The 6,386-nt window shown below is 40.3% G+C and overlaps 1 protein-coding gene across 2 annotated transcripts in view; it reads right to left on the bottom strand.

The window, feature by feature from the left end:
• LOC143138909 (protein LBH-like) overlaps positions 1–4,877 on the bottom strand; it is a 13,156-nt gene extending 8,279 nt beyond the window's left edge. Inside the window, exons 1-2 of one of the 2 annotated variants that reach the window (XM_076299380.1) lie at positions 4,671–4,877; positions 2,719–2,812 (exon numbers count right to left, since the gene is read on the bottom strand). The gene's annotated coding sequence lies outside the window, so the exon portion shown is untranslated. The remainder of the gene's footprint in view (positions 1–2,718; positions 2,813–4,670) is intronic. The other variant, XM_076299379.1, reaches the window with a different exon arrangement.
• Positions 4,878–6,386: the final 1,509 nt, after the last annotated feature.

Here is a 6,386-nt window from a genome sequence, read left to right as displayed (position 1 = left end):
CAGCCAAAAAAAACATTCAAAAGTTGCCTTCCTCATGGCCCCGGCTGCTCCAGTAATAGACCTGGCCCCTGAGGTAGAGCTGATCTAGTGAGCTTGGCCCAGATCCAGGATGACTGTGGCCCAGCACCGGCTCCTATCTGGGTTGCCTCGTCCCTGTAGGACCCCCGATCCTTTCATCTCTTACAACTCTGCCCAGAACCTAATATTGTTCAAATATTTACCAAAGCAGTCTGCGCGGACTTGAACAGGGGAAAAAAACAAATTCACAGAATCCCACTTCAGAGAGACTGAAGTTAAACCAGCTCATCTGCTCTTCAGCACAATCAAAAATACACATAGTATATGCACATATTAAAATACACATAGTATATGCACATATAAAAATACACAAAGTATATGCACATATTAAAATGCACATATTAAAATACACGTAGTATATGCACATATAAAAATACACATAGTATATGCACATATATAAATACACATAGTATATGCACATATATAAATACACATAGTATGTACACATATAAAAATACACATATATATGCACATAAATCCATATGCACAGCATAGTAGTATGTATAGTGTAGTATAGGGTGCTGTTCGCTGTATGCAAGTGTACACATTCTTAAAATGAATGTGTTGAAAACAACACAACTTGCGTCCAGATAGGAATAACACAGTTTGTGCTGTTTCCAACACATTGTTTTTGTTATTTGTTAAACAATATGTGTTGAAAATAACACAACTTGCGTTGTTTTTTAACACATGTGTCCAGATAGGGACATCACAGTTTGTGTTTGTGAATGTAACTGATAAGAAAGGAGAAAAAAGGCTGAACTTCGCACACAAAAGTGGTTATTGCACATGTATATAAGTAGTAAGAAAGGAGAAAAAAGTGGTTATTGCACATGTAGTGGTAAGGAAGGCAAATAAAGTGGTTATTGCACATGTATGTTAGTGGTAAGAAAGGAGAATAAAGTGGTTATTGCACATGTATGTTAGTGGTAAGAAAGGAGAATAAAGTGGTTATTGCACATGTATGTTAGTGGCCATTTGCGCTGTGTGGACTGCTGCTAGTGAGTCATGATTAGGTTGAAATGTCGTCTCCAAACTAGTATGGATGAGATAAAATACCAACAATATCATATCAGTAACAGTGTGGATGAGATATCATATCAGTTTCTTTTGAAAAGAGAAGTACATTTTGAGGGCATGTCATTTTGGTTTTACAAATTTTAGAAACGTCTTCTCAGTTTTCAGTGACAAACACAGGCGTGGAGGGCAATAGGGAGCTCTCTGAAAGCACGGATAAAATTTCATGACACACCTTTTGAAATAATTTCACTGAGCATTTCTCAATATCCTGCTGCTCCTATCAGAAAACAGTGTGCTATCATCAAGATAGTGAAGATTATACATATATAAACATATAGGCTCCACACACACACCATAATACTCTGTAATATTTGGGGTTTCCATGGCAATCCTGGGTCAAAGCATTGGTGGCTTTGATTGCTTTGAGGGCTGAGGGCTGTTCTTCACAGGCAACGTTTGGTAATGGATAGTGTGTGTCTATGTGTGGCTGGCTGTGTGTGTGTGTGTGTGTGTGTGTGGCTGTGTAGCAGTGTGTGTGTGGCTGTGTGTGTGTGTGTGTGTGTGTGTATGTATGTGTGTGTTTGTGTGTGTGCGTGTGTGTGTGTGTGTGCGTGCGTTTGTTTTGTGTGTGTGTGTGTGTAGCCGTGTCTGAGTGTGTGTGAGAGAGGGAGAGAGATTCACCTGTTTTCATAATACATTCATATTATGAGGCGATTAGTGTTGAAACCTCTGTCTCTCAATAGAGCTCCATGCGTCCAAGTATGAACTGGCCTTCCTCTCGGCCCACACAAAAGCTCCAGGTGCTCTCCACGGGCCCTCTGGCCACTCCGACGCAACACTAACCTCCCCTTAAACACCCAGGGAGCTCTGGAGGGGGACACCAATCTGACCGCCGTACCCTTCCATAGGAACAGATTTCCATAGTTGTGTTGTATGAGTTGATGGAACTGACACAGTCGAGATGCACCTTTTTCACAGTTAGTTGTGTTGCATGAGTTGATGGAACACACACACACACACACACACACACACACACACACACACACACACACCCACACACACACATTAATCAATGTGCCAGTATTACTCAGCTGGCTAATTCTCAATTGTAATCCTTTTGAACAATATTTTGATATATCCTTTTGCCCAGATGTGTTTTTATAGCTTTAAAGTTCCTCCTAGGGGCTTTGGGATCATGTGCAAATCTAATGTTTCTTTCCACACAAAGAGGCTTTACTGACAGCCATAACTTCCCACTCACTTCCTCCTACCATACAATCACTGGCCTACAGCCAAATGAGCCACCAATCAGATTAGAGCATGATGCAACACACATGGAGAGGTGAAATACAATCCTGCTGTTGTGGTTCCATCAGAATATGCATGTATAACCATGTCACAGGTGAGAAATGAAACTGGGGGGACCACCAGAGTACAGTGGTCATACAATATGGAACTGAGGCGGGAGGGTCTGTTATTGAGTGAGTAAATCACTTCCTTATTGTGTGTTGTGCCGTTTTTCCCCAATCCGCAAACATCAGACAAGTGTGAAAGTATGAATGGCGAACTTCACAGAGACTTGGTGTGGATGAACTTAACTGGCCTGTACAGAGTCCTGACCTCAACCCTGTAGAACACCTTTGGGATGAATTAGAGCGGAGACTGAGAGCCAGGCCTTCTCATCCAACATCAGTGTGACCTCACAAATGCGCTTCTGGAAGAATGGTCAAAAATTCCCATAAACACACTCCTAAACCTTGTGGAAAGCCTTTTCAGAAGAGTTAAAGTGGATAGCTGCAAAGGGTGGACTGATGTCATATGAAACTCTATTGATTAAAGTGTAATTCCAGGGGAAAATTGACCCAAGGATGTCAGCACCAACAACGTAGTTAGTAAACCCGGAGTTTATTACAGAAGACTAAAAGAACACTTACCAACTGTCCCCTACCAGCTCCTCTCAAAGGAAAGTCCGTATAAGGCATTACCTACCGGCAATAAACGATCTCAGTCTTCTGTGAGATTAACAGTCTTTTGTAATAAACTCCGGATTCGTTAACTACATTGTTGGTGCTTCATTTTATGTGTAGGGACTATGAGCAAGCTACTGACGAGGTTTGATGCTGTTTTGAACAATATTACTGGTTAAAAAATGCTATTTGGGAAGCGTTCTGCTCATGGCCCTTACCTAATCCACTGTTTGCGATTTGGGGCTATAGTGTATACCGGAGCATGCTCTGTAGTTGTTAAATCAACAAAACAATACTGTCTCCACGGCCTATTTGATGTGTTTTAAAGCAGAAAAACACCCTTGGTTCAATTTTCGCTGGAATTACACTTTAAGAATGGGACGTCACTTAATTTAATATGCGAGTCAAGGCAGGTGACCCAATACTTTTGGCATTATAGTGTACACACTCACACACTCACACAGACACAGACACAGACACACACACACACACACATGCGCGCCAGCACATGACACACTTCACCCCATGCATACACAAAATGCCACTGAGCATGACCACATAGAGCCAGCCGGCTGCCAGGGGAGAGGTGTGGCTCTGGAAGATAGAAAGTGATGGAATCATACAGGTGTGTCTCACCACAGGCTTGTGCAAAACAAACTCCAGAGGACATGAACTTCTGTTACTGATGCTACATGCCCAGCCTGACCCAAGAACAGCCATGCCATGCTCTATATTTTTTCCGCATCACATGGCAACTGTGAACTATTACAAGGCTTGGCATCAGGTTTGCAATAAAACTGAAACTTCTTTTTACCCCTTTCTTTTCTTGTATTTGTATTTATTTGTTTTATCTCTAACTCACTAAGCCTCTGTGTAATACTGGGTTACTGTGGAAAGACATTACTACGTTGAACTCACTGGAAACAGTTTCCCTACAATTAAGTACTTTGTAACTAACTAAAAATACCAAGTAACTAGAACCTCCAAGTGATTTGTCTCGTTAGTTAAACGCTACTCATGTTACGTTGAACGTATGGAGTATGGTGCTAGATGATGCAAATGTACTCTTCCCTATCCTTCTGTACCTCTGAGAAGAGATTTGGAGACCGTATTGAATGACTGAATGTTTATACGTCCCCCTGTGAAGTACAGAGTGACAGGTAATTTCTCTCTCTCAGAATTGTGTCTAGAATATGCCCCTTAGATAGACTGGGTAAAGACACTGACACGCCAGGGCTATTCAACTTCATTACCAAGTGGGCCAGACAGGACAACCACTGAGTCTTCGCGGGCCACCCAAAATATGGCGTTGCTAAAATGACTATTGTGGCTATATATATATATATATATATATATATATATACGCGAAGGTAAATGCAAAATCGGCTATGAAACATCACGCATACAGAGATCATTCGCCGAAGTTTTTCTACCACCTACACAACGAACTTCACTTTTTTTCAAGACTATAATCTATTTTTCAAAACCACAACAGGTAGAATATGGCTTTGATATCTAAGATCAAACTCTTGAGTCCAATCAAAAAGCACGACTTATCTTAATGACAGCGAACGGGTGGTTTCATCCAGAAGCAAGAAAGCTTACCTTGTATTATTTCTTCGCTCGCAAATCCCCACACTTATTTGAGTTTACAAACAACCAGTGTGCATAAATGTCGTTCGTCTAGAGTTCCGGAGTAATCTTTGTCGACACCCTCGAGTCAGTGCGCGTTGGTACTGGTTAGTTTCCCTTTACGCACGGAGAGATACTGTCTGCATGCTTTGATCGGTCGAGCGCGTTTGATATTACGCCGAGTGTTACGTCAACGTGATGAAGAATTGAGTGGGTTATTCATTCTCCTCAGTATCAGCAGTAATTAACCAAAACACCTATAAATGACCAATAACTGAATGACTGTTCAATGAGCTGATATGTCAGTAGGTCTGTTGCAAGCTTTATTCGTGTAGGCTAATATATTTGTGTTATAACTGTTTATCATAACCTTTCGCTATTTCAGTTTGCTGTCAAAATAAATCCCTGGTGGATATATACCTACAGTATTTATCCTTTCATTCAAAAAGTGTTTTCCTTTCACATAATATAAATTCCCCAAACCTTCCTAACAATGTATTTAAATGCTACTATTCCTGTTTGGTGTCAGCAACCTTAACAAAACAATGCATACTTCCTTTTGCCATTCCTCATAGAAACGCTCTTTGTAATGGGCATTGTCATTGTCATACTTGTCATGCACTTCTAATCCAATGCATTGTTAGAAAGCTCTAACCATGAGATATTTTGTTGACTGATTTCGTTTTCAATAAGAAATAAAGTACAGTCAGTGACAGAGAATGATAGATTTCCGTCTCTGAAATCACTGGTGTAAACCTGTTAGGCATTTTACGGGTTTATATGATCTGCGGGGTACTTGCGGAGGTGCGGAACATAAGGGGAGGGGGTCATTCACTGTTTTTCTCGGATCATCAGCTGATGTCCACAATGGCTTATTGAGGAGTCGATCAAGTAGGAGACATCCGAGACATCGCCAAATTGTGTGACCTCCTTTGATATAAATTCCAAAGGTGGTGTGACTTTTTTTGTAAACAATCAATGAAACCTTTTTCTGAAGTTCATAATTATTCATAGCCCCCATTTTCTTAATCATGTAAAGACCAGATTAAACTCTTGTCACACTCTACTACGGCAGAGAGTCTCCAACTGAGGTGCAATTCCACATCTGTAACCTCGATGTCTAAGATCATCTGTCTTCTGTCGCCCTCTACCGGTTTTGTCGAACGTCGCAGGGTATTTTATACAATTTCTTAATTGTTCAATCAAATCTAGCTATGGACTGGAAGGAAAATCAATTGTAGTCTGGAGCATGAGAAAGAAAGAAAGAAAGAAAGAAAGAAAGAAAGAAAGAAAGAAAGAAAGAAAGAAAGAAAAAACAACGTGGTTGCAAAACAACACATCTAACCAGCAAATATTGTAATTATTGTGCAAAAGCTCTTCAAACTCTTTGAGAAATCGTGGTTTTGTGTCATAACAGTTCACACAACCATCATTTGGAATAAGCACAAAAAGCACCAGTTACACACTTACAGTGTTGGGAAGTAACAGAATACATGTATTCGGGATTACGTATTCAGAATACAAAATATGAGTAACTGTATTTAGTTACAGTTACATTTTAAATGAGTGGTATTCAGAATACAGTTACTTTGGCCATTTTAAGGGGTTACTTTTAGAATCCTTCTCATATGAATTTCTGGGCTTTTTGAACTGTGTGAGATGCATTAACAAAATGTATAATGTTTCAGT

This window comes from Alosa pseudoharengus, unplaced genomic scaffold, assembly GCF_046254945.1.
Source record: "Alosa pseudoharengus isolate Yale_2024_CS ecotype anadromous, Long Island Sound unplaced genomic scaffold, YU_APseudo_1.1 YU_APseudo_1.1_scf_22, whole genome shotgun sequence".
Classification (NCBI taxonomy): Eukaryota; Metazoa; Chordata; class Actinopteri; order Clupeiformes; family Clupeidae; genus Alosa; species Alosa pseudoharengus.
The sequence above is the reverse complement of the archived record's forward strand: the minus strand, read 5'-3'. Positions and strand labels throughout refer to the sequence as shown.